Below are 21,697 nucleotides of genomic sequence, written 5' to 3' on the forward strand. Positions count from 1 at the left end.
CTCAACTGTATGTATTATCTGTGTGCAATGTATCAGGTACCATACTAAGCATTTAGTACAGCAGGAAACTAAAGCCATTTCCCACACCTTCAATGAACTGAAATATTTATTCAACAAACAAGTCATAGGTAGACAGAAAATTAATTTTTAAATACCAAATTGTTGCCTAAAACCTTTGCCAGAGATGTGGGGGTTCAGATCTAGGAGAGAATATCCCAAGATGTGAAACTAGGGCAATCTTTCATTAAAGAAGTGGGGTTTGAACTGTCCTCTTTGAAGAAATCGTTGACCTATGTGTTCTCACTACTTCTATTTAATTATATATTCATGGTTAATCAGAAATCGGCCCAGAATAGTAAGTCCTTTTGTTGCTTCCTGTGTCTCTCAGAAGATCACAAAAATAAGCAGAAATGTAGAAGATAGCCCAGAAGTGGATTCTCAGGATAGCTAGAATTTAGAAAGATAAACCTCACAGGGGAAGGACAGAGTTGTTTATTGACAACCCATATCTTAAAGAATCTTGATAATGATTTAGCATCTTGATTTTTCAGTTTAAGCTTAAGAATTTTCAACCTAACAGTCACCAAAACAAGAAGAAACAGCTGGAGGCAAATTAATGCCTTGGAAACTCTAGGTCAGTATCATCAATGGGAAGATGACTGCAACATTCTGAAATTGTTGAGAATAGCTAGTGGGATTCCTTTCAATGCAATGTGAATAATAAGAGAGGATTTCAGGGATTAGACTACATTTTGTAACATTTGGTAAACATAAAGCTCCTCCATTTTCTGTTCACCATGTGCTGTATTTTTTATTAGCAGAAAATTCCAGTGACCCTTAAATAATCCAGATTCAGTGACAGAACATGACTAAGATTCTGTTAACATTAAATAGATGAGCAAAATTGTATTTAGTCTCTTATTTTGCAAGTCAAATAGCTTTTCTAGGCTGCTCATATACATTTTTGGTAGAAGGTTTCTTTTTCTTGCAAGCACTTTAAATAACATCAAGTATTGTTTAGAACCCATTATACACTAGTTTCATAACGGGATAATAGTTTTTGCTTGGCTTATTAATTGTTTTAAACATTTTATTAGAATTGATAAGACAAGCTTCCAACTTACTTGATTGAGTTTCAATAGCTTTTTTTGTCTTTACGTTTTGGCTCAGGCAGAAGGAAGCAGAATTGATGCATATAAGCACCCAGCTTCATCCACTTGGGGAAAATTAGAAAGTTTATAATTATTTGTAGAGTATGCGTGCAGCCTGGTTCTAATTACTCTCTTGTATATCAGGAAGCAAGCCTTGTTTCAGACCATCAAGGAGCTGTCTGTCTTGCTAGGGAAAGAAGACTCCTACAAGTGACTTAATGAAGCAACAAGGTTGAACTTGAGAGATTCGGAGTCATAATAGGGTAAGAGATACCTAAATGGGAATCAGAGCCATGAGGGAATATTCAGAAGAAAGTACAACTTGTTGTGATCTTTGAGATGGATTCCATTCTGGACAAGCTTGAGGACAACAAGCATCAAAAAGGGGCCATTCTGTTCATGGCCAGTGAGAAACAATCACTTGATCCAACAAAGAAACAGAAAACAACATTAAAACCAGACAAACAATAAAAACCCCTTCCTGACAGGAGTAGAGGTACCCTTGGAGAACAGCAGACACAAATGAATCAGTAGGTAAGGTGTGGCCAGGTGATAGTGGGCTTTGACATCTAGGCAGAAGAATCTATAGTGATAATGTGGCTGCTTGACTCCCATACAATCCTGAAGAAAGCTGGAGAACCCCCAGCTGGATAAGGCATTCTCTACCAGTGTAAAAGTATGTGTTTTCTTTCAATTCCATTACAGTAGGGAGGCAAAATTATCTCATTCTTAGTGTTGTTGTTGTTTTTTAACCCATAACTTTTCTTTAACTTTTGGTTACTGCTGATGATTGTTTTTTAGCTTAATTCTAAAAGACATTAGGAGTGAAAGAACCATTCAATCCCCCAGAATCTGACAGTCTGCATTTTGCTTTGCTTTTAAGGAAGGCTTGCACTTGGGGTTCTAATTTTTTTGGTTACATATACTTATTACAGTCAAATATGGCCACTGTTCAGTGTAGTAACTAAGAAAACAAACCTCAGAGTAGAGTAAGATTGGATTGAATCCCAGCTCCACCTCTCCCCAGTACAGATCTTCAAGAAGTTATTATTATTATATTTTTACCTGTGCCTCAGTTTCCCCACATACAAAATGAGGAAGGGGATAATAGTGATGATGATGCCTATCTCATAGAATTAAATATGTATCTGGAGTATAATATACATAATGTGTGTGTGTGTGTGTGTGTGTGTGTGTGTGTGTGTGTGTGTGTGTGTGTGTGTATGTGTGTGTATATATCTATATATAGTTTTTAGGACAGTGCTTGGCACAGAATAAGCCATCAGTAGATGTTAGCTATGATTATTTTATTGTAGCAAAAGTGCCCCTAATATTATACCATAATCAAGTGTACCAATATTTTGTTATATCTACAGAGAACACTGGAAAATATTGGATTAAAAGGTTTGAGAACGACGGAGTCAAAAATAGAAAGCAATTATAGTTTCTCGAAAGGAGACATGAGGACACAACATTGTAAATCAACTATACTTGAATAAAAGAAAAAGTGACATGATGAAAAAAATTTTCAGGAAGATTATTTAGCCTTCTTCTCTTTTTAATTTATTCTCACTTTATACATTTTACATGTACAAGCTTACCCATCTCCATGGCTTAATTTATGGCATCTCTTATGTGCTGACATCCAAATTTTTATCTCCAAACCTGGCTGTTTCCTCTAGCTCCTAAACTGGCTATCCAGTGGCCTACTAGAAATCTATTACTCCATCAGGGGACTCAGGGGCAATATTTCTGAACTCAGCTGTTCTCTAAATCTGTCACATTGGTAGAATTCTAACACACTGGTTCTCAGAATGGGATTCCCATTCTTTCAGAGTAGGAAGAATTACTAGTGAGCAAAGAAGAGCATGGGTGGGAGGGGACAAGACTAGCACTGGAGACACTCACCTGGCAACTAACGAAATAATACCTGGGGCAGGACAGAGGGATGTTTTATGGCTAACACAACGGTATTCCAAGTTCTTTTCTTTCAAATCCACTTCTATTAGCTCTCTCCTTTAATTACGTACTCTTAATAAACTTCAATAATTTTAGTAGAATTTTTGAAAATTCTAATTAAACAGTTATGATCATAAATCCTTTTAAAAGGTTGAGAAAGGAGTCTTATTGGCCAAAGTTAAAATAACTTACCTAGATTTTGTGAATCATGAGCCTTTGTATCCATTAAGAATAATCTTCAACCTCTAAAAATTGTCTAGGAGGGGTAGATGGGGAGATTGTTTATATAATTAAGCAAATTATATCATGGAATTTTCCCAAATATATATTGATGTATCTGGAAACAGTTTTATATTAAAATCAGTGTGAAAATTGGATCATAAGGTAAAACTAGTCTTTAAAATTTTTTTTTCATATTTCTAACCTACAAAACTAATGTCAAGGTATTCTGGAGGCTCCTGTTTTCTATTGATTCTTTTAGATGCCACTCTTAGCAAGACATCTGCCAAATGATTTTCTTTTTGGAACAGAAATATAAACTGAAAACCTATTTTTTCTTTAATGAAGGCTCTAATTAGGACAGGTGAAATTTCTATTAAGAAGATAATACAGAATGCAGATAATTATAATTTAAATTAAATTATGTTATTTTCCAATAATCAGAGGAAAGATGAATAATCAAAGGTCAGTTTCAAGTCAATCTGGAACTTAATATAGTTAGTTTTCCAAAAGCATTTATCCTAGTGCACTTAGGAAACTTGTGGGGAAATTATACAACTATTCCTTCTTTTTTAAATCTATTTAGCTTTTAATTTTTAAAGTCTTAACTGTGACCCATGTATCTGCTTGGTATTGGTTATAAAAAATGAATAAGACACTATTTTTGCTTTCAAAGAATGCATCATTTAGAGGGGAACTATGACTATAAAATTTTATAATGGGTTCAAGTGTCGTTTATTGATTTTCTCTTTTTATAGTTTCCATTTCTCTGCTGAAATTCTCAATCTTGTCTTTTAATTTCTTGAATATATTAAGTATGAGTGTTTTAAATTTTGTGTCTGACAACTATTTCTGAATCCCTGTGGGTCTGTATCTATTGTATTTTGTTTATATTTTGCCTTCTCTTCCTCTGCCTCCTCTCCCTCCACCTCCTTTTCCTCTTTTTTCTTCTCTTCTTCTTAAATCAATTTTTATTTCCTTTATTCCTGGTTGTTTTTGTTTGAGTGCTAGACATTGCTTATAAAAAATTATAGAATTAATATGAGGTCCAGGATAATGTTCTATTTCTCCAGAGAGGATTTATGTCGACTTCTGAGGGACTGAGACGCTTCCAGGGCTGGGCTTCAGTTTCACCCTATTTCTGGTTCACTGTTTTTTCCTAGAGTATAGCCCCTTCAGAGCCACAAGTCAAAGTCTCAGTGATTTACCAGGCCCATCCAGTTTACAAGTCTGAGCTCTGATTTTTAGGTCTAATTTTTATCCTGGAGCTTTGTAAGACTACAAAGAAAGTCTAGCTCATCTTCCAAACAATCTATGCTTGAATGAGAAGACACCCTTAAGGGAAATGCAGCCCCAAATGTCGGCTTCCCTCCTTGGGGATGAACTACCTACGATGCCATTACTGGAAGCAGGACTCTCTTTTACTGATTTCTAATTTTTTTTTTTAATTTAGACAAAATAGTTTATACAAAGTCTAAAAATGTAAATACATCTTCTATACAAATATTACAGTACTTGATAATGTAGAAGTAATGGTTTCTGTGAAAGAAGTAAGAAAATGGAGAGTGAAAGAAAAATGGAGGGTAGTATAAGGAGCCACAGTCTCCTCATTTTACAAACCAAGGATGCAAGATATATTTGCGTAAAGTTGATGGGACTGAAACTAGAGATTATACAAACATTAAAGTTATAGAAAAGTAGATGAACCAAAAGAGCAAAAGAAACAACGTAACTGAAATATTTAGGGGAATTAGGAAGGTAGGGAAGAACAGAAGGGCTAAATTCTCTTTCATAGCAGTGGTCAAAATATAATGCAGATCAGTGACAAATCAACTTTACTGAGAAATGTGGCAATAAATAACAAATACAAACACAAACAGATTAAACATGATTTTCTCTTGGAAGTGGGCTTGGGGATCAAAGGAACTGATGGAAGACTTTTCCTCTTCATTTAGACCCACTCTAAAATGTTTGCCTTTAAAATATATATATAGGAATAACTCTGGGAAAATCAGAGAAAGTTTTACAGAGATATAACACTTCAGTTGCATTACAATAGATAATTTGATTTTCCCCCTTGGCCATAGAAAAACAGTGCTCATTCAAAGCAGAGGAAATAGTTTGGAAAAGACGTGGACATATTGACATGGCCTGATTTAGACGTTTTGTAGCTTGGAGAATCTAAATAAAGAAAAGGAGTGGTAGGAGAGGAGGCATATGAGTGAGGCAGCACACAAAGGGTCCTGGAAAGTGCGAAGCTTTTCTCCAAGATTTTTCATTTGGGAATCTGAGAAGTGATTATCTATTATTCAAAACAGGGAATACTGGAGTCCAAGAAATCTCAATGAGAACACAATGAAAGGCAACTAATTCTCTAGATATTTCACAAGAAGAGCCTTAAAGTTCATAAAGAAGCTCCTTGGTTATTGTATGCGGTATATTGAATAAGCAACTATTGTATGTGGTAGAGGAACTTAACAAATATTTGTTGATTACTTTGGCACAATAGTACCTTGAGAAGATTCAGTAAGATAGTTTGTCTAAAAGCCTCTACTTAACACTATGCTCTCTGAATAAAAGAGCTTTTAAATTTTATTGGGTCTCAATGTGTTTTGTGAAACACTCCCCTCACTCTCATTCAGCCGAGATAAATATTCTCGGCATTCTTGAAAGTATATACAGGTCATTTTAACTTTGTATGTGATGGATAAACATCCGCACCATAGCAGCCAAAAGTAATGCCCATTTTGATCATGGTAAACGCTGTGCTGGTCTGATGTGCCTTTCAGATAAGGAACAAGTTCAGAGCTTCTCAATTCTCTGAAAGTGGAGCTAGGGAAGGGCTTGTGTATTTAAAAGCCCTCTTTTTAAATCAGATACTAATTTATAAAAGTGGTTTCACCTTTATGAATGCTTTTAGGTATGCTAGGAGTTTGTGCAACACAGAAGGAAAGTTTACAACATGACAGAGATACTAGTAATGTGTGTCAATCCTTCATGTTTTTAAAGGGATAGCATCAGGGATGTGGATCCTTTTCTTGATTTGCCATGGAAGTGGATGTATCATCCCACTTTCCCATCGAATTAAGTGAGGGTTCAAAACTGCCAAGAATCCAAAGTGAGGATACAGATACTAGCCTACTTGCACTACAACTATTGATATCACATTCTTATGAAAGGAACTGGATGCCTTTTAATAGCTGGACTAACTACCACCTAGATTCATACAGGACAATCATTCCAGAGCCAGAAGCAACTGAGGACAGATACCTATTATCACATCTCTTCAGTGAACCAAGATCTGTAAGCATATCCTGTGTCATATACCTTTATTCTTGTTATGGGTTGGATTGTGACCTGCCCCCCATGCCCCTGAGGTCTTAACCCCTAGGACCTCAGAATGTGACCTTATTTGGAATTAGGATTGTTGCAGATGTAACTAGTTAAGATGAAGTCATGCTAGAGTAGATCAGGCTCCTAATTCAATATGACTGGTGTCCTAGTAAGAGGACAGCTATGTGAAGATACAGGAAGAAAGCCATTCAAAGAGGAATGCAGAGGTTGGAGTTATGCAGCCATAAGCCAAGGAACACCTGAGGCCACAGGAAACTGGAGGAGACAAGGAAGGATTCCTTCTATACAGGCTTTGGAGAGAGCAGGACTTCATTGACACATTGATAGTAGACTTCTAACCTCAAGAACTGTGACAGAACAGATTCTGTTGTTTTAAGCCACCCAGTTTGTGGTATTTTTTTTTAAATGACACCCCTAGGAAACTGATACACTTCTCCTAATCCCTAAATGCAAATAAACTGGAACACAAAATTAATACTACAGTTAAATTCGGCAATCTCATTGTAATGACTGAATATTTTGATCTCACCACCTGTTAAATATTTTTTATCAAAACCTTTATTTATTTACTTATTTATTTTTGGGTAAAATGTCTTCCTTAAGGGTGACCTAATCTTTTGCTTTGTGGACACAGTAATTTATTTTATAATTTCTCTGTTAGACATTAACTTCATTTTTCATTCTTTTTTCCTTCTCTTCTAAAGTGAGCTACAATAAGCATTTTTGGTATGCAAATATTTGTCTACTTCTTTGATTATTATTTTAGGATAAATAGGTAGAAATGGAGTTACTGGATCAAAGGGCATGGCAGTTTTTAATATTCTTAGTATATATTACCCAATTGCTCCTCATAAATGTTGTAGCAATTTATTAATTGCACTTGACATATAAAAAAGGGCCCTTTTCAGAGCTATATCTCAGCATTCAGAACTTTCATTAAAAAGTACTCTCTGCTAATTTGACTAGTAAGGGATTTATTGTTTTAATTTTTATTACCTTGAATACTGAAGTAGAACTTTTTCCCCCCAAATGTTTATTAACTCTTAGTACTTCTTTTATGATACTTCTACTCTTGTTCTTTATTTTAAAAAAATCAGGTCTCTTATGAAGTCTATTTGTATCTTGTATATGGAATATATTAACATTTTTCAGTGTTCTTATTTGTAACATGAAGGTAAAAATAAGTATTCTCTAGGGTTGCAGTAAAAACTAGATATATTGCTATACCAAGTACCAGGCACTTACTAGGTTCTTGAAAGTGGGGATAATTATTTATAAGTTCAAATGAGGCTAAAGTCAAATGACCCACATAGACTCTCATTTGCTCTCTCAGGTTTGGCAGCACAGTTAATTTGATTTTTTAAATTAATTTCATTCCTATTTGTGTAGTGACCTTAATCATTTTCTTTTGCACCATCTATATTCCTTGTTAAGGTTGTACCAAGGTGGAGGAATGAGGTGGTCTGGAGGCTCACTGTGGGAAAATGCACAGAGGCATAAATGCATGAGTTGTGGGGTAAGGATGAGGGCTTTGCACTCTGAATCACCTAGGTTCAATTCCTGATTCTGTGTGTCTTTGAGCAAGTAAATTAATCTTTCTATGCCCCAGTTTCCTTTTGGTAAAGTGGGGATTATTAATGTTGACTATCTCATTGATTATTGGGAGGATTAAATAAGCTCTCCTAGTTATCTTTTGCTGCATTGCACATTGCCCCAAATCTAGGTGCTTAAAACAATAATAAACATTTATTATCTTACATGGTTTTTATGGGTCAGGATATCAGGTATGGTTAAGCTGAGTGGTTCTAGTTTGATATTTCTTAAGAGGCTGTGGTCAAGATGTCATCTGGGGCTGTAGTCAGATATCTAAGGGCTGACCAAGCCTGGAGCACCTGCTTCCAGAATGATCACTCATGTGGCTGGCAAGTCAGTGTGAGCTCCTGGCAGGAGGTCTAAGTTCCCTGTCACGTGGATCTCTTTCCAGGGCTGCTTGAGTGTCCTAACAAAATGACAGCTGGCTTCCATATGATCCAAGAAAGTCAGCAAGGAGGAACTAGCCTTGCCTTTTTGGCCAAATCTCGGAAGTCTCACACTGTCACTTCTGCCACTCTCTAATCATTAGAAGCTTGTCATTATTTGTGCAGTACACTCAAGGAAAGGAGAATTAGTCCCTATCTTTGGAAAAGAAGATTGTCAGAGAATTTGTGGATTTATTTTAAAACAACCACATGACTTAATGCAGGTTCTGCACATAGCTGTGATTTGTGTGTAGCAGGAACTCAAAAGATGTTAGGCACTGTATCATCATAATTATTATTATCAGTATTCAGAATTTTCATTAAAAAGCACTCTCGCTAATTTGACTAGTAAGGGATTTATTATTTTAATTTTTATTACCTTGAATACTGAAGTAGAACTTTTTCCCCTCAATGTTAATTAACTCTTAGTACTTCTTTTATGATACTTCTACTCTTATTCTTTATTTTAAAAATATCAGGTCTTTCTATGAAGTCTTGTATATGGAATACATTAACATTTTTCAGTGTTCTTATTTGTAACATGAAGGGAAAAATAACATTACCATAAGGAACTGCAAGTCATTCTGTAGTGGTGGCTTTCAGGGGCATAAGAGGTGTGATAGCAAATGAGTCTGTAAAATACACCGGAGATAGGTCCAAGGGCTTAGTGTGTCATAATACAGCATTTGAATTTTTCCACTAAGTCTTTGCTTTTCAACTTGGCCTAACCCCAAGGCACGTAAGTGCAGGGAACAAGTGCTATTTAAAGCAACAGGACAAACACATGTCATATCTACTGAAGTACTATTTTATTTGGGAAAAAAAACCCCAACCCTAAAAAGAAATGAGCTATCAAGCCATGGAAAGACATGGAGGAAACTTAAATGGCTATTACCAAGTGAAAGTAGCCACTATGAAAGGTTATATATTGTACGATTATATGTATGACATTCTGGAAAAGGCAAAACTATGGAGACAGTAAAAAGATCAATGGTTTCCAGTGGGTAGGAGGGAGACTTGAATAGGCAGAGCACAGAGGATTTTTAGGGCAGTGAAACTATTGTGTATGATACTATAATGGTGGACATACGTCATTATCTATTTGCCAAAACCTGTGGAATGTACAACACCAAGAGTGAAACCTGATGTAAACTATGGAAGTTGCGTGCTAACAATATGCCAGTGTAGGTTCATGAGTTATAACAAAAGTACCACTTCGGTGGAGGACGATGATAATGGGGAAACCTATACAAGTAGGGGTGGGAGTAGGAGGTATATGGGAAATTTCTGTACCTTCTGCTCAGTTTTGCTGTGAACTTAAAATAAGTCTAAAAAATAAAGTTTACTTGAGAAAAAAAACAGTAGTTATATTAGAAAACAGATTGTAAACCTGCTTGGATTTTAAAGATGAAACATTAGACTTAAGAGGAATGTTGGGCTTCTGTTGGGCGATGATATCCCCTGAACATGAGTAAATAATTTACTTTTCTCTCCATTTGAGGTGTCTTAGTGGAGAAATTAAGTGACTCCATTAGTTGACAAGGCGTTACTGAAGGATCTTAAGCAGGATAAGAACTTGATATTTTAAAATGTATCTCAGATAAGAATATTAAAACAAGTTTTGGTAAAAGAAGAAAAATATTCGAACTTTGATGCCCTTAATAATTAAGCATTTTTTTAAAAAAGACTAGGACAAGAATAAAGAAATAATTCATTTATGAAAGTAGTTGTGCCAGAAATAAATGCTGGTATATACCTAAAAACCTAATAAAGAACTAAGAAAATATTAGTAATCACTGGGGGATGGAGTAGATTCAATGCATGTCAGGGGGGAAAAATCTATCCCTAGCCTCACCTTGCATTATATACTTAGATAAATTCCAGATAGATGTGATATATGCAAAAATGAAATCATTAGAATCTTGAAGAAAATTAGGTGTATATTTACTCCCTGTCTGAATGGAAAGGGATTTCTAAATATAAATGCATTAGAAGGACTCACTAGGGAAAATAAATCAATAGATGTATCTAAGCAAGTGTTAAACCTCTGTATAACACACTAAAAATTTTAAAATAAGCCACAAATACTGGTGGATGGTGTTCACTGGGTACCCACTATGTGCCAAACATCATCCTTGGAGCTTTGTCTTAATTACTTACCCTTAATCCTCACAAAAAACACCAAAGACTCAGTATTATTATCTGTACTTAACAAGCAAGGAAACTGAAACTGCAAGAGGTCACATTAGTCATTTACAATTCTGGCTGCACACTGATTTATGCAGGGAGCTTGAAAAAGACCCATGCCTAGGCTCCACCCCAGGACAGTTTAATCAAAATTCCCGAGAGTGGCACCTCGGCATCAAATGCTTTGCCCAAAGTCACACAGCAAAGACCAAGCAGAAGTCTTTCTGCCTCTTAAACATCTAGACATTTCCTATAGCACGTGGAAGGATTTCTTTAAACTATAAACAGCTGCTTAGTTCTCAAAGATTGCAAAAACCTAAACGAACATTTAACTTAAAGCAGAAAAAAGTTTAGAAACGAGGAAATTATTTGTTGGTCCATCTGTAATGTAGTCTCCATAATCTGTGTCTTGGAGTATTAGTAAAAAATTCACAGGGCTGGAGTGGATGATGCTCTGACAGCACCTTCAAAACTGTTGTGCTAAAGGAAATAATAAAAAATGTAAGATAACTATGGGAAGGATAGCATTTTGATGGTCTACTAATTTTGAAAACAATTGGCAATGCGTACACAACATGTCAGATGTTTGCATGAATTTACTTTCTTTGGCTTATTATTGCCATTGTAATTCTTCTCCATCAAGTGATTCTTAACAATATGCATGGGTGACTTAACTGCACTGTTTTTAAGGGCACAGATTTGGGGGCAAATTAGCTAATTTAGTTTCCAAATATATACTCTTTATAGCTGTGTAATCTTAAGTAAGTTTCTTAACTTCTCCATGACTCAGTTCCTTCAACTATAAAATAGGAATAATAATAGTATCATATTAATGCTACATAACAAATCACCCAAAACACTCATGGCTTAAGATCTCTCATGGTTTAAGATCTCTCATGGTTTATGTGGGTCGGAATGTAGAAGCAACTTGGTTGGGCAATTCCAGCTCAGGGTTTCTCTGAGCCAGGGCTGTAGCCATCCGATGGCTTGATTAGGGTTGGAAGATCCACTTCCAAGGTGCTTTGCTCACATGAATGACAAAATGGTGCTTATGGTTGACAGGAAGCCTCAGTTTTTCTCCACAAAGTCCTCTCTATGGACTGCATGAGAGTCCACATGGCATGCTGTCTGACTTCCTCCAAAGCAAATGACCCAAGAGACCAAGGGGGAACTTGCAATGCATTTTATGACTTAGCCTTAAGGTCATACACCATCACTCCTGCAGTAGTCCACTGGTTACACAAATCAGCCCTGATTCAATCTGGGAGGAGACTGCACAGTTGTGTCAGGAAGCAAAATCACTGGGGGCCATTTTGGGGGTAGCTACTACAAGTACCTAATTTACAGGCTTGCTGCAAAAATATGTATGTTGTGTGTGTGTGTGTGTGTGTGTGTGTGTGTGTGTGTGTGTGTGTATACTTCACATTTAGAACAGAGCTCGGAACTATAAAACATTGATTAAGAAAATTAAAGATGATTTAAAGAAATGGAAAAATATCCCATGCTTTTGGATTGGAAGAATTAATATTGTTAAAATGGCCATAATACCTAGGGCAATCTACAAATTTAATGCAATCCCTATCAAATTACCCAGGACATTTTTCATAGACCTAGAACAAATAATCCTAAAATTTACATGGAGTCACAAAAGACCCAGAATTGCCAAAGCAATACTGAAGAAAAAGAACAAAGCTGGAGGCATAACTGTCCCAGACTTCAGACAGACCTATAGTAATCAAAAGAGCATGGTATTGGCACAAGAACAGACATATGGATCAATAGAACAAAATAGAGAACCCAAAAATAAGCCCAAACACCTACAGTCAATTAATTTTGACAAAGGAGGCAAGAATATACAACGGACAGAAGACAGTCTCTTTAGCAAGCAGTGCTGGGAAACATGTAAATCAATGAAGTTAGAACATTCCCTCAAACCATACACAAAAATAAACTCAAAATGGCTTAAAGACTTAAACATAAGACAAGAGACCATAAACTTCCTAGATGAGACAAAGGAGAAACATTTTCTGATATAAACTGTCATGATGTTCTCCTAGGGAAGTCTACCCAGGCAATAGAAATAAAAGCAAAAATGAATAAACGAGACCTAATTAAACTTATAAGCTTCACACAGCAAAGGAAACTATAAACAAAACAAAAAGACAACCTACAGAGTGGGAGAAAATATCTGCAAACGATGGGACTGATAAGGGCTTAACTCCCAGAATACACAAACAGCTCATACAACTCAATAACCAAAAAACAAACAATCCAATCAAAAAATGAGCAGAAGACCTAAAAAAAATTTCTCCAATAAAGACATGCAAATGATTAATAGGCACATGAAAAAATGCTCAATATTGCTAATTATCAGAGAAATGAAATCAAAACTACAATCAGGTATCACCTCACACCAGTCAGAATGGCCCTCATTCAAAAGTCCACAATGATGAATGCTGGAGAGGGTGTGGAGAAAAAGGAACCCTCCTACACTGCTGGTGGGAATGTAGTTTGTTGCAGCCATTATGGAAAACAGTATGGAGATTCCTTAAAAAACAAAAAAATAGTGTTACCATATGATCGAGCAATCCCACTCCTGGGCATATATCCAAAGGAAAGTCTAATTTGAAAAGATACATGCACCCCAATGTTCATAGCATTGTTTTTGTAATGGCCAAGACATGGAAGTGACCTAAATGTCCATCAACAAATGATTGGATAAAGAAGTTCTGGTATATTTATACAATAGAATACTACTCAGTCATAAAAAGAATGAAATGCCATTTGCAGCAACAGGGATGGACCTAGAGATTATCATACTAAGTGAAGAAGTAAGCCAGAAAGAGAAAGAAAAAAAATACCATATGATATCACTTATATGTGGGATCTAAAAAAATGACACATATGAACTTATTTACAAAACAGAAATAGACTCACAGACATAGAAAACAAACTTATGGTTACTAGAGGGGAAGGGTGTGGGGAGGGATAAATTGGAGTTTGAGATTTGCAGATACTAACTACTATATATAAAACAGATAAACAACAAGGTCCTACTGTACAGCACAGGGAACTATATTCAATATCTTATAATAGCCTATAATGAAAAAGAATATGAAAAGGAATATGTATATATATATGACTGAATCACTGTGCTGTACACCAGAAACTAATACAACATTATAACTTGACTATACTTCAATTTAAAAAATATAAAAAATAGAATAGAGCTTAGGCCACAGTAAATATTATATAACTGAACAGAAATTCCAGCAGTGGGTATTAGTATTAGTAGTTTAAAAATGACCTGAGGTGATTCCAATATGCAGCCAGGTTTGATTCTATCCCAATACTTAGCTTCATTATGATAATGAAACCTGAAGCTCTAGTTGAGAGGTTCTCTACTTTGGCTGTACAGTAGAATCATCTTTAAAACTTTAAAAAAGAACTAGATGAGAACTTTAAAAAAACTCTAGATGTTCAGGCTACTTACTGGACTGACTATATCAGAATTTCTAGGGCACAGGACCCAGGCGTCGGGATTTTTTAAAGCCTCCTTGGCCATTCCAGTGCACAGTCAAATTGGAGACCCACTGCTTTAATTACTTAATTTAGATAATTTATTTCAATTCCCCCCATTTCTTCCGTGAGCTGAGCTCTAACTCAGCATTTAGATCCTCAAGACCTAATTTCACTTGCTGAAAACAAAGGGAAGACCTTTGACTCACCCTAATGCGCTAGGAATGCTGAAGATGGGTGGGAACGCGCAGCCCGGCGCCAGTTGCTCTCTGTCTATGCTGGGTGTCTGGAGGATTTGAGCCTCCAGCATGTCAGCCAGGCTCCTTTGGCCAGAATTCGCCTTCATGCAAGAGTAGAAACCTCCTAGGCATGTGATTGCCGGGCCAGGAAAATGTCACCCATTGCTAGAGAAAAGCCAGCCTTCCACAAATCTAGAGTGAATGGCACATGAAACCAATTTAGCCAAAGTGGTTGGAGAGGCATCAGAAGCATAGTGACATGGCCATTCTGGAAACAATGCCTATAAGATGCACCTGGTAATGTTTATTGGTCCCGTTCAGGCACAGAACATGCCTCAAATTTAAAGGCGTGGAGCTGCCTATCTGCTGCTCTTTGAGTCTGCTTTTGTAACCAAGCATCCACATGGCATAGAGAACAATCAATAATAATTTGGGGGAAATGAACAACAGTGAGCAAATGGCAGAGCTATTAGGACCAGAAAAGTACTAGGTAAATGGCAATTTCTAGTGAGTGATACCATCAAACTAGATACAGAAAACTTTTGATGTGCTGGAAAAATCAACCCTTTTTGCAAATATTTGGGACTGAAAGCTCTTAACAGACTTTGCTATGGCTTTCTCTCCGCATTTAAACCTATGTTTGTTTTAAGTAAAGCTTAATCCATGTGTTTCTGATTCCTTTACACGTAACTCATCAGTCTTTATTTTGAGAAAAAAACCTAATGTCCAAGATGCTTTTGCTTTTTAGCCTTTTAAAACATTTTTTCCCTCTTTGAAAGGGACTGAAATGGCCCACTTAGCTTTTGTGAAAGCAGAATTTTGACCACTGTTCGGGCTTTGAATTTCTTCACATTTGCCAAAAATGTGACTTCCTGCTTCTTTTTAATACCCAAATCCTTTTTAAAATTGAATGTGAGACCCTCAGTGAACCATGAATGCTGCAGATCTGCCCATCCACAGGTTCTTCCCGCCCCCCACTATTGTGGAGCTTATTAATGCATGTATAGTACAGTCTTTCTGACTCTTTGGAACAATTTTTATTTGTGTTGCCTAGTAATAAAAGAAAAATATTTTGAGCTTGTGATGGTACCTTTTATCAAGGATCTCAAAGCTGGTTTGCAAACATGAGCACAACACTATGACAATATTAGTTTCCATATACCCCATGATGAATGCAGCACTTGATTTGTAGAAATAAGAAGTAAGAATGTAAAAGGACAGCGCATGGGCTTGAAAGCAAGCCAAATGGGCCATTAGGATAACTATTTTCTCATATAGCCCTTAAGAAGACTTGTTAGGTGTCTCTGTTCCACAACGTCTGTTTTTGAGAATGAAAAAAAAAAACGGGAACTAATCATATTAATCAGACTGAGCCAAAGTTGTACTGAAATAATGCAAATCACCTAATAAAAACTAAATAAATGTTAGCCAGCTATTCAGATGTATTTATCTACATAAGGCTCTATGTCCTGTTATTTGAAATATCTTTCATTTTCTTTATTAAAATTTTAATTATAGATGCTTGGTTTAGGTCATCAGAAAGAGGGAGGAAATATAGCTCAAGAAAGGTATAATGAACTATAGTCTAGAAGCTGGAATAAATATTATTTTCATAGATGCAGTAAACTGATATCTAACTTCATCCCCAGATGAGTAATTTGGTCAACACCATCTTTTATGTTGATTGTTATTTGGTAATGTGGGGAAATTTGTACAGGAAATGGAAGTCATAGTTCTTATCCTTGAAGAACTTACAATTAGGAGAGTTTATACAATTTCACTACCAAATATAAACCACAGAAACAAGAGATTAATCCATAGCAATGACAGATGTTCAACTGACCCAGTACTGGGGAACTGAAGAGGACAGAATGTCAGCAGAGACTGAGTGACCAGATCTGGGGGACTTACAGTACTTTGACTGCCAGCAAACCACAGTAAACAATAGGCATGATGTTTCATACAATAAAGATTCTTTTTTTTTAATGACATAATCAAAATTGATCTATTTTGTGCATGTAGTCCTTAATTTGATATTTAAAGATAAGATCAAATTGAATATTGCAGTGGAGAGGGACCTACTTTAATAATTACTATTGGCAGCTTGAGTGTATTTTCTGTAACAAGGTTCAAAGCCACTGTATCTACTTAAGATACCCAATTAGATCAGAACATTTGTATTATATTGGCCAAATTTTAGACTGAATGTTATGAAACATTTCTCATAATGGTTTTCTATTTGATAAAATATACAAGCATATTTCCACTTATTTTATTCTATTTTGCCTGTGCAGATATTTCATTTCAGGGCTAGGCTCTTTAAATGCCAGTGATTAATACAAACTGCAGCTGCCTCTTGAAGAATATACAGCACCTTATTTATTAAAGAGGAAGGAAAACTAGACATTTTAAGGGAAGATTTTCAATATTTTCTCTGGGTGGCTAACCTTAATTCATTTTGTCTTTCAGTCCCCTTTTCTAAAATGCAGGACTTTCACTTCCCAGAAAAGAAATGTGGGAAGGTTGAATGCTTGTTAAGGAGATTTGGACTCCATAGTTGTAAGAATCATTATTCCTGGGATTCTGAGAAGATGGCAGAGCAGAAAGCATGAGGAATTTGTTTCTCCACCTGGACAACAATTATACTGGCAGAACCTGTCTGATGAAATCTGGAGTCTACTGAAGGCTTACCTCAGGGGAAGACTTGGATGGTAAATTGTGGCTAATTTCAGTCAATTTTAACTCTTAGCAGAGTAGCCACTTCCCAAAACCAGTCCCATGGCAGGGAGCTATGCAGGTGTTCCAGGGGCAGCTAGAATACAACTTCTGGGATCCAGGGTGGATATTTTAACCAGGGTCCCCCAAAGGAACAGAACCAAAGGATATACAGATGTAGCTATAATAATAGGAGATTATTAAAGGCATTGGTTCATGTAGTCATGGAGGCTGAGAAGCCCCACAATCTGCTATCTGCAAGCTGGTAAACTAGGAAAGCTGGAGCTGCAGTTCGACTATCTGGGCATCTTTTAGTCAGTCAAGTTAACACACAAAATTAACCATCACAGTGGGCAAAAAGGAAACTGTTCTACAAATATCATGGATCTGTGCTCTGATTGCTACTTCTGATTTCAGAGGTGCAGATGAAGAGGTGGACAGTCATTGTTGTTGTATTGTCCCCATTGCTGCAGATCCCTTCACCTATAGCTGACATATCTTCCAGGGGATCTAAAGGGCTGATGCCCTTTTTCCCCCTGCTTACTTTTCTCCCCCTGACCCAGGGAGTCAGATATGAATGACTAGGAATATTCCAAATCAACTGCACACATAAAGGGAAATTAGGAAGTCATCACACATGCTCAGTATCACTAATCATAAGAGAAATGGAAAACAAAACCACAGTGAGATATCACCTTATGTCTGTTAGAAGGCTATCATCAAAAAGATGATAGTGAGGATGTGGAGAAAAGGGAGCCCCTATGCATTGTTGGTGGGACTGTAAATTAATGCAGCCACTCTGGAAAACAGTATTGAGGAACCTCAAAAAATTAAAAATAGAACAACCATATGATCCAGTAATTTCACTTCTGGGAATACACCCAAAGTAAATGAAAATACTTGAAGAGATATCTGTACTCCTGGGTTCATAGCAGCACTGTTACAATAGCCAAGCCATGGAAAACAACCTAAATGTTCACTGAAGGATGAATGGATAAAGAAGTTGTGGTATATATACATACACACACACACACACACACACACACACACACACACACACACACACACACACACTAGAATATTATTCAGCCATAAAAAAGAAGGAAATTCTGCCATTTGTGACAACATGGATAGAACTTTAGGGCATTATGCTAAGTGAAATAAGTCAGAGAAAGAGATTGGATTTGTGGTTACCAGAAGTAGGGAGTGGGGAGATACAGGATTAGATGAATGTAGTCAAAAGGTATAAACTTCCAGTTATAAGTTAAATAAGTACTAGGGATGTAAGGTTCAACATGATAACTATATTAAACTCTGCTATATGGTCTATTTGTAAGTTATTAACAGAGTAGATCCTAAGAGCTCTTAACACAAGAAAAAAAATTTTAAAGGCAGCAGAAGGAATGAAATAATAAAGATCAGGGAGGAAATAAACAAAATAGAGATTAAAAAAAACATAGAAAAAAATCAATCAAATGAAAAGCTGTTTTTTTAAAAAGTAAATAAAATCGATAAACCTCTGGCCAAACTCACAAAGAAGAAAAAAGAGAGAGCACAAATAAGCAAAATAAGAAAGGAAAATGGAGAAATTACAACAAATAACATAGAAATACAGAATATCATATAAGAATATTATGAAAAACTATATGGAACCAGAATGGATAACCTAGAGGAGATGGACAAATTTCTGGAAACATACAGTCCACCAAGACTGAACCAATAAGAAACTGACCACTTAAACAAACTGATCACTAGAAATGAAATCAAATTAGCAATAAAAAACCTCCCTACAAATAAAAGTCCAGGACCAGACAGCTTCACCGGGGAATTCTACCAAACATACAAAGAAGAACTCACACCAATCCTTCTCAAACTTTTCCAGAAGATTGAAAAGGAGGAATTACTCCCAAACTCATTCTATGAAGCCACCATCACCCTGATACCAAAACCAGGCAAAGACACTATTAAAAAAGAGAATTATAGGCCAATATCACTGACGAACACAGATGCAAAAATTCTCACCAAAATATTAGCAAATAGAATCCAACAGCACATAAAAAAGATTATACATCATGACCAAGTGGGGTTCATCCCAGGGACACAGGGGTGGTTCAACATATGCAAATCAATCAGTGTAATACATCACATCAACAAGAGAAAGGACAAAAACCACATGATCATCTCAATAGATGCAGAAAAAGCATTTGATAAAATTCAACACCCATTTATGATAAAAACTCTCGCCAAAGTGGGTATAGAGGGAACATATCTCAACATAATAAAAGCTATATATGACAAACCTACAGCCAGCATAGTACTCAATGGTGAAAAACTCAAAAGCTTCCCACTAAAATCTGGGACAAGACAAGGATGCCCACTATCACCACTCCTATTCAACATCGTCTTGGAAATCCCAGCCACAGCAATCAGGCAAGAGAGAGAAATAAAACTGATCCAAATTGGAAAAGAAGAGGTAAAAGTGTCACTATATGCTGACGACATGTTACCACATATAGAAAACCGAAAAAGGTCCACACAGAAACTACTAGAGCTGATCGAAGAATTCAGCAAGGTAGCAGGTTACAAGATTAACATTCAAAAATCAGTTGCATTTCTTTACACTAACAATAAATCAACAGAAAAAGAAAATAAAGAAACAATCCCCTTTAAAATAGCACCCAAAGTAATAAAATACCTAGGAATAAATCTAACCAAGGAGGCGAAAGAATTATACACAGAGAACTATAAACCACTGATGAAGGAAATTAAAGAAGACTTTAAAAAATGGAAAGATATCCCATGCTCCTGGATTGGAAGAATCAATATTGTTAAAATGGTCACACTGCCCAAGGCAATCTACAGATTTAATGCAATCCCTATCAAATTACCCAGGACATATTTCACAGAACTAGAACAAATCATAATAAAATTTATATGGAACCATCAAAGACCTAGAATTGCCAAAGCATTACTGAAGAGAAAGAAAGAGGCTGGAGGAATAACTCTCCCAGACTTCAGACAATACTATAGAGCTATAGTCATCAAGACAGCATGGTATTGGTACAAAAACAGACATATAGACCAATGGAACAGAATAGAGAGCCCAGAAATGAACCCACAAACTTTTGGTCAACTAATCTTCGACAAAGGAGGCAAGAATATACAATGGAATAAAGACAGTCTCTTCAGCAAATGGTGTTGGGAAAACGGGACAGCAGCATGTAAAGCAATGAAGCTAGAACACTCCCTTACACCATACCCAAAAATAAACTCAAAATGAATAAAAGACTTAAACATAAGACAAGATACAATAAACCTCCTAGAAGAAAATATAGGCAAAACATTATTTGACATACATCTCAAAAATGTTCTCCTACAACAGTCTACTCAAGGAATAGAAATAAAAGTAAGAATAAACAAATGGGACCTGGTGAAACTTACAAGCTTCCGCACAGCAGAGGAAACCATAAGTAAAACAAAAAGACAACCTACGGAATGGGAGAAAATTTTTGCAAATGAAACCGACAAAGGCTTGATCTCCAGAATTTATAAGCAGCTCATATGACTTAATAAGGAAAAAACAAACAATCCAATCCAAAAATGGGCAGAAGACCTAAACAAGCAATTCTCCAAGGAAGACATACAAATGATCAATAAGCACATGAAAAAATGCTCAATATCACTAATTATCAGAGAAATGCAAATCAAAACTACAATGAGGTATCACCTCACACCAGTCAGAATGGCCATCATTCAAAAATCCATAAATGACAAATGCTGGAGAGGCTGTGGAGAAAAGGGAACCCTCCTACACTGCTGGTGGGAATGCAGTTTGGTGCAACCACTGTGGAAAACAGTATGGAGATTCCTCAAAAGACTAGGAATAGACTTATCGTATGACCCAGGAATCCCACTCCTAGGCATATATCCAGAAGGAACCCTACTTCAAAATGACACCTGCACCCCAATGTTCATAGCAGCACTATTTACAATAGCCAAGACATGGAAACAGCCTAAATGTCCATCAATAGATGACTGGATAAAGAAGATGTGGTATATTTATACAATGGAATACTATTCAGCCATAAAAACTGACAACATAATGCCATTTGCAGCAACATGGATGCTCCTGGAGAATGTTATTCTAAGTGAAGTAAGCCAGAAAGAGAAAGAAAAATACCATATGAGATCGCTCATATGTGGAATCTAAAAAACAAACAAACAAACAAAACATAAATACAAAACAGAAATAGACTCACAGACATAGAACACAAACTTGTGGTTGCCAAGGGGGTGGGGAGTGGGAAGAGATAGACTGGGATTTCAAAATATAGAA

Source organism: Camelus bactrianus, chromosome 20 (genome assembly GCF_048773025.1).
Source record: "Camelus bactrianus isolate YW-2024 breed Bactrian camel chromosome 20, ASM4877302v1, whole genome shotgun sequence".
NCBI classification, from domain to species: Eukaryota; Metazoa; Chordata; class Mammalia; order Artiodactyla; family Camelidae; genus Camelus; species Camelus bactrianus.